Raw genomic sequence first — 8,986 nt, forward strand, 5'->3', positions numbered from 1 at the left:
TATATAAATAGGAAAATAAAATCATGTTCAAAATAATTCAAATTAAGCAAAATAATAATTAGTTAAACGACTATATTTATAGATTTGTTGACGCAGTTAAGAATATACATTATTATCATACTTTTTTTGTGTGCACATGTTAAAATATTTACAAGACGACACAAATTGTTTGATCAAGCAAGATATTTTTATACTTACAGGAAAATGAGAATTCCTGTCTCTCAGGTAGCAGATGGCCTTTGAAGATAAGTGAAAATGTGTGACTCTGTGTGTGTTTGAGTACGAGAGAGAAGGAAAACATAGAGGAATAGATGTTTGCCTGTTTGTTTTCCTGTCTGTACGTTCACTTGCATTCTCCCTATGCACCAAACACAAAATTCACATCACGATATTCAGCCGCACTGAAAGCCAACGCGCCGCTCCTTGCCATCCACATGTAATTTCTAATGAATACATTTTTTTTTCTCTGCCTGTTTTAGGCCACAATCATTTGTCATTTCAGCAGCCCTTTTCATACATTTGCTGTAGAGAAACGCTCCATTATCCGAGCTGACTATCTTTTCTCCTGTCTGGAGTGTCTGCACGAAACAGACCAGCAGGGGATTCACACACACAAAAACACATTACAGTCAACCGACACACACATATCTTCAGTTGAAAGCGAGAGCGACAGATTTAGGGATGGCTGCTCTGAAGCCAAACTGACAGAAACGCTTTTTCACGTCGGCCAAATAATATTATTTTATGTGAGCAGCGAGGTGCTGATGTTGATTTATTGCATGAGCCAATAAAAACCTGTGTTAATTCCCTATAAAACTGTGCATTGTGGGACAAATGAGGGCGGTATAATGGAGTGTGATTAATCACATTACAGAGACATGGTGTGGTGACATGGGCGCGCGCACACACACACACACACACACACAGGTTATAATTCTGAGTCATAACTGTCAACGGTATAGTGGATCACATTGAGTTACAGGACTGACTGGCTTCAACAGGCCACTCCATAATAAAATAATACTCAAATTTGCAAGGAAATTAGACATGACATGTAGTCATATTGTTTGTGTCATATCCAATTAATTCACCAATTTTATATATGAAAAATGAGCATTTGTAATACCTAAGATTCACATAAAGGAATTTGTAACATTTTCTTTAATTCAGAAGAAGTAAAATAGATTTTAAAATGGAGTAAAAAAGCATTTAGTATAAACAGATTTATCTGTGAAATGTGTCATTTCTGTCCCAAAACTGTCTTTGTGCCAAAAGATCAGCAGTCCGGGGAAGCAAAACGTTTTTTTCTGTCTTATAAATAACAATCTAATACAAATCTGAGTCACAATCAAAGCAGCTATATTCGATGTCTACAATCAAATCACGTCACAATTTTTCAAACTCTAAATCAAATTTTTTGGCTTCATAATTTAAGAAGTGAAACCAGCCAAATTTATTGTGATTTCAAATTTGAAACAGCGATTGCTTTAGTTTATTAATGCAGTCCACATCCCGGCTGATGGCTCATGAACAGCATCTCACCACAGCAGTGCAGAGCAGAGCAGAGCAGAGCAGAGAGGATGAGTGAAGTCTAGTGCTGTGATGCCATCTATTGGAGCCCTGGCTCCCTCTATAACAGGACGAAGACAGAGAGGAGAGCCTCTTCAAAGCAACAACCACACAGAACCAGAGAGACCCAGAATAAAGCAGCTCCAAAGCCCTCGTCCTGTTCAAAGAAAAGGGAATTATGAACGTATAATGGGTCAGTTGTAGCCGTACACATAAATGGTGAGTAATTAAAACTGATAGAATATTTTGACAGAATATATATTCTTAAAATATAAACCAAAATTGGAATGATAAATGTTAATGTTTCTATTGAATTCAATTCCATTTTTAGAAAATAAATTGTTGCATGCTGTTGAATGAATATTGCTATTGTGACAGTGAGTTTATACACTCAAATCATTTTGCACTGGATGTTTGTAGTCTAAATTGAAACAAATGAAATAAAACAACAACTAAGATTTAAGGCTTTGAAAATAAATGATCAGTGAGATTTTTATTTTTCTTATTTAAATTGAAGCAAATACACATTTTATTTGTGAAGCATGACACACCGCTGGATTCTGGATTACGAAAAACAAAAAAAAGATTTTACCTCATGGCTATAAAAATATATAATATAAAAATGAGCCATGAACAGCAGCTGGGTACAGCTTTGTAAAGTCCTGCTTTCAACTACAAGAAGGTGAGAACTACTGCATTCATTGTTTTATAGATTTTAAATACAAGTACCCACATCATTGTGTTTTTACACCTAACCTGCTCTGCCAGATGTCCTCGTCTCTTCCAGGTAAGGCACACAAACCTGTACCGACAAAAAACGCTTTCACACTAGAATTTAATGTCATTGCTCTTAACATTTTACACTCAAGCTGCCAGTATGTGACATTTTGCACCAAAATGTCTGAAACTAAATTGAGCATAAGCTCTGCTCATGGTCTTCTGTAGTAACAAAATAATAAAATGGAATTTATTCAATGGGAATATTTTATATCAATGAAAAACAGCCATTCAGTGTGGAAAAAAATGGTAAAGGTTTTAGATCTTCATCAGAATATAAAAGTCTTTATTGAAACCCAAACTTATAGCAGCTCTAAGATATATCAAAAAGAGAAAGACTGGACAACATTAGGGCTATGTGTAAATAATTAATTTACTAAGATATCATTGAGCAATTAACAGTAACAAGTAACTGCAGACAATAAGTCCTAACTGTATTTGGAAAGGAACAACAATGACTAGCTGATATCTGATATTTAAAAAGACAATATTGCCTATAGTACTGTTCAATCCTTAAAAAGGATAAACCATCTTTGTTTTAATGTTAATTTGTTTCATTTTCTCACTAACAGTCCACCAATCTATAGTGCCACTGCTAATCTGGGACTCCTATATCAAAGCCTGTCTATTTTTAGGTGATGTATGCTGCATATGATTTATACTGGTTTGTATTTAACTGCAAATACAATACAAAAAAACTGACTCAGTTTGTGCATTTCTTTTTTGGTATGAGCGGTGTAAATTTCCAGAGAGTGCAGCATGGTTTGTATATTACGGATACCTCGGCACACAGGATCCAGTCTTTGGCTATAAGACCCCTCTGTTGTATGAGTGTGATTAAGTTCCTCTGTGTGCTGGAGATAATGAAAACGATCCTCTTGTTCTCTCTCTCTTGCTATCTTTCCTCTACGGTGTCTCTCTCGCTCCCTCGTCTCTTTATTCCCTTTGGTTTTACTGCAGGGGGCACTGATAGCACACTGCTGATACACACACACACAACACACAACACACACGTGTGCGCACAAACAAACAAACGCTCACACAAAATCAGACCCGAGCTACAGATGCTAGATGCATCAGAACAGTGAGCATACGGAGAGACATCATGCAGACGTAATAATAAAAGCTGGATCTGTTGGGTTTCATACATGTTTTCCTCCACACTGTAGCAACACTGCTCCACCACTACCTACATTACCAGCAAAACATGTACAGCTACCTTATTTTATTTTGTCATAAGCATCATGTCAACATTCATAAATCCAGTCAACACTGAGAATAATGGCTCTGATATCAAACACAATAGTGCACTTTACAGAAGATGTTTAGGCTGTGAAAATGCTGTAAAAAACCTAATAAAATCTGATGAAAAGCAACACGTTCCTTACAAGGACAAGGGAGGAATAGAGAGAAGAAATGATGAACCAAGATCAATTAAGACCCATTAAAGGTTTGATGTATAGAAGCGGCTGATTTGACTTCACATAAACGAACATTAACCCTAAAAAGCTGCAAAGACAAAACAGACTGTGTCATTGCGTTTCTGATCTCATTTGGTCTTGTTTCTAAATGGTGTTGATTGGATCTCCTTCTCAAAATGAGCTGCTTGTAAATGTTTTCACCCTGAGCATCACCAATGTGAGATGACTGCTTCCTGTCTTTTCCTGATGTTCTTTGTTTGATGAAAATCCTGAATAAAGTCCAATATTTTATAACTGGGGCTGTGTATTGGAAATAATGTGTCAGTAGTGAAGTTATTTTGTGGTATAATATATTGTGGTAAGTATATTGTATACAACATTCATTTCCCATCATCCTCATATCTTAAATTGAGTTAAAGAGATTCACAAGGGACCAAAAGCATGAACTCCATTGTCGTCACATAATAGCTAGTGTATTTGTATTACATTGACTTCTATCTCTTCCACATTTTGCATTGACTTTCTGGAAGTGAACCAGTGTCCCTTCAAAGTATTTTAATATTTGGTAAATGTTTTGTGTTGTCAAAAACAATATACTACGGTGTTCCTGTAGCAATTGTTGTATCAGTGGGAAAATTAGTCAAGTTGGCAGCTTTTGAATTAAAACAAACCTATATTATTAACCAATCTGATGTGGACACTGTCAATGCAAAAGCCATTTCAAATAAAACAATAAGAAAAAGCTACTTCTGTCGGACAATTGTGTGATATAGAGCTGGAGTTTCAGAGACATCACATTGAAGAGTGCAGTGGAAACGTACATGATACAGAAACTGACAACTTTGCATCCATGAAAGACAGAGGAAAGCCTTTCTCATTGGAATAGCATGAGTCAAATACGCTCTGCTCGCTTACGGTTTTACTGATGGTAAACATCTTCCTGTGGCTATTCTCTTGTTTTGTTTGTGCAGGCGTTCATATTATTTATGGATTGTTGTAGCGTTGTCCTTGTTTGCCTGGAGGTGGCTGCCTTGTGTTCAGCACCACGGACAGAGTCCACCAGGGCTGCTGGAATTTCTGCCAATTTTTATATATCTTTTCACTCAAATCACTTACAGTGTCTTTATATGACAAACATTATGTGGATGGATTTAATGTAAATTCAGTGTCTTTTGAAAGTCCTCAGAGAATAAACTTTGCATGGTTCCGCACATATCTGTACTTCTCATAACAAGCACCAGGAGGTAATAAGCTTTATAATATTGTTTCTGTATGCTAAGAAGATAGACTGGAGGTGTCAGGTTAAAAATTAAAGAAAGAAACAAGGGGAGAAACAAATGCAGATGCATCCACACAGGGCACAGGGGTTGGGGAATGGATAGTCGAGTTTAAAAATTATGTGAATCATATGCTCATATGTCACCAGATCTCAAACCAACTTCACAGTTGTTGGTCCAATGTGTCTTCACCAGCATCAGCAAAACACCAAACAAAGAAATGTATTATACCTCCAGTAAAGTTTGGAGACTTAACGTGTACTTGTGTGGTCCTTTATGTTTTGTTTTTTTTTCATTAAATTTGACACACATCTGTATGTGAGTGTTGTATTGTATGATATATGCATTATGTCTTTTTCATGTGAATCTATTGTCTGAACATCCTCTTGCCGTTTAAAATGTAATGTTAAGTGTTTTGTTGTATTCCCCTACAGACTAACAGACCTTCAGAATTGCAGTATCTATAATCATCATAATCACAGGTCTATAATCGCCACTGTCACTGAAAGCTGTACAATATATCTATTCATGTATCTGTTCCTATGGGCGCCAATCTTGTCACTTTGTGTGCGCACACGTGGGTTGTTTTTTCCTGTGGCATCCCAGCTCAAGGCTAAACACTGAATAGCACACATGAGGCTTCATCATCAAGCACCACAGCTAGCCAATAGCAGCAGAACTCCACTGACCTTGTCTCTAAGGCCGCTGCACACTCTGAGGTCCCTTTGAAAACATCCCAATCACCATCAAGTGTGCCTTATAATCTGCTTCTCTAAAAGGATCTGCTATACCATCAACATCCTCATTTTTTGAGATAATAGTAAGATAAATATTGTGTTACTGTGAATTTATCAAATGAGACTCAGTCTAGTTGTAAAAAATATTCATTTTAGTCATTATTTTCTGCAGAACTGCCAAATTCATTATAAATGTGACATTAAACATACTGGGGCTTTCAACAACAACATACATGGGTGGCAACTATGGGAAAACGTAACTATTACCACCGGTTAAGACTACAGATTGTGGACCAGGTTAAACAATAAAAATGTCAACATTTAATATTAATTAATTTAATACTCTCTTCAGTGAATCAGTGACATCTGAAGGCAGATGTTTTCACTTCCCATCCATCCCTCTTACATCCACACTTGTACATTTGTACTGACACATTGCAACTTTCATTCTACTACATATTTCATTACATATGAACATAATTTGGTAGTAGGCTACACTACTGTACATGAATGGTGCCAGTGGGTTTCTAAGCAGCTGCTGACTATTCAAACACAATGCCAACCAGTAAATTATTGATTTTGTTATCAAATGAAGTTCCAGGGGGAAAACGAGATGTAAAACAGAGCTGTGTCTGTGTGAGTATGAGCTTTTGTTTCCAAAATGTTGGTTCTGTCAAACAGTGACACAAAACATTCAGCTTGATCAAACCTTTAAAAAATGGCAGCTGCATTTCAGTTAAAGTAAAAGTTAAAACATAAAACTACCTGTAATGGACTCTAACGCTACTCAGTGCAAAACCTCCAACTTGTAAACTTAGAATCCAACAGTAAAACCTCTCAAAGAGGCACATTTACGATGTTACACGAACAAGGTGATGCATAGGTTAAGAGAAAAACCCCTCAGTCAAAGGCAAACAATCACACTAAAACAAATTGCAGATATTAAAATGAAGTGTTGAATTCTTCCCATATTATAATAAAACAGGTGCACTTGGAGAGGTGGGTTATTCACAAACATAGATAGACACTTGAGTCGACGACTCATCCTTGAGTGGCACTGGAAAAGACTTGACTTGCAACTTTCCAGACGTTTAAATTGACTTAGACTTGTTAATGATCACTTGTCAACAATAGAAGTCATTCAAAAAATAAAAAACGTTGCAATCTTTATAACTCCATGGCCAGTGGGTTAAACAGAAGGAATAAAAAAACAATAAAAAAGTGACAGGACTGTATAAAGCTCGGGAAAATACACAGGTCAGTGTGTGTTCTGTACTGCCAGATGTGTCGGCTGCTGATTGATTTTGGTCTTTCATATGACTGAGATGTAAAAGTCTATAGGCTACAATAACTTAAACCTAAGAAAACTTGAAAGCCTCTGAAATTGTTAAACACAAGGTCTAATACGATCTCCTTCCTTTAGCCACCTGTACACATTGTTTAGATTATGTTTCTTTGTACGTATTTGATCTTAAAAATTTGAATACTGTATATATTTCTTCTATCTTTTATATTTATGGAGCGCGAGTTAGTCGGGTAGAGGGAAATTTTTATTATGGCGTCTGAGAGGGTGCGCGGGTCTTGAGGTTCCATTTTTACTTGCTGTATGTTATAGTGTATGAGTGTGTGATTTGGTAATTTAATTTATTTGGGATATTTAATTATGTGGATCGAGCGATGTGAACGAGGCGCGTACCTATCTGAGGACGGCGGTATCTATCTATCTTATCTATCTATCTATCTATCTATCTATGAGGTTAACTCAACTTCTTCTGAAAGTACACCCTCTTTTTTTGTAGATAATCTAGTATAACAATTTATGTGCCAATGTCCATTTAGTGGAACATTACAGTTGTTATTTTGTTAAATTGTTCTACTATTACTCATCTATTTTTTTGACAAAAGGACATAAAAAGAGCCTACAACATGACACAGAGCGTACTGACAAAAACTTCAACAATTGAAACCACCATTTTCTCTTGGGGCCTCATTTAATCTTCCAGCTGTCCCAACTCTGAGTGCCGAGCCAGTGTTTGAAACCCACTTACGTACTGTATGAGGGTGACGGCCGTGGACTGCGAGGCCACTGGGTCTATCTGATAATTGACTGTCAAATAAAGGGCTGTTCCTCTCTGGAGTCCTCTCTGACACCCACATCAATCTGTCTTCACTTAGAGAAGGCCTGGCCCAGCCCCCTCCCCTCCCTCCAACCTACCATTCATCCATCCACCACTTCATCCCTCGCACCGCACCCTCTTTCCTCTACACCCAATTATCCGTCCATCTATCTATCTATCTATTGGCCCTGACCATTTATCCCTCAGCCTCTCTCCCTCCTTCGCTCTATCCCATCAACACCACTTCTCTTGACGTGCTAACAGCTGTTTGACAGTAATGGCTCTAAAAGCAGAGCAGGGTGCCAGTCGATGTGTGTGTATGCGGTTGTGTGTGTCTTTGTGTGTGTGTGTGTGTGTGTGTGTGTGTGTCTATACGATACTTGAGAGGCCTTGAGGCCTGAAGAGGCTTGCGCATACTGCCATCAACGACAACTGATGGCTCATACACACATGCAGACACCTGTACGTTCACCACAAATGCGCACACACACGTTCCAATCAATATTAGGTGCGGGTCTATTGAACCTCACAGCTGACATGTCATTGCAAGTTCTATTTCTTAGTAGAAATTATGAAAAATGTACTCTCATATAAAAGGCAAGAAAACCTATTTATTGCACTGCCAATATGTTTCTGAAGAATCACTGTAATTGCACTCAGATGAAGACTAGAGCTGAAAAACTAAAATGCATGAAGCCTCAGTATGTGTGTGTGTGTGTGTGTGTGTGTAGAAGTAGTTTTTGGTCAGTAGACAACTGTTTTGTACACAGTCACATGTCCCTCAGCAGTTATGAATCAACAATGTTATACACCAAGCAAACACTTAAATCAGAAACCCTTCATTAGCGGTAAAAATTTAAAAAAAATTCACAAATTCCTTGTGACATTAAATTGTGTTTACATCACTTTATGCATGCATATGTGTGTGCGTGCATGTTCACCTCCAGTCATTAGTCCCTCCCCTCCCCAGGCTGCGTATTGTGATGCTGTCAGCTTGCTGTTTGATGGATGGCAGACGATTACACGAAGCCTCATCCTCTGGCTCATCATCTGCACCATTAGTTATAGATCCACACACACACACGCAC

Source organism: Morone saxatilis, unplaced genomic scaffold (genome assembly GCF_004916995.1).
Source record: "Morone saxatilis isolate NCDOM2014 unplaced genomic scaffold, NCSU_SB_2.0 Contig12, whole genome shotgun sequence".
NCBI lineage: Eukaryota > Metazoa > Chordata > Actinopteri > Moronidae > Morone > Morone saxatilis.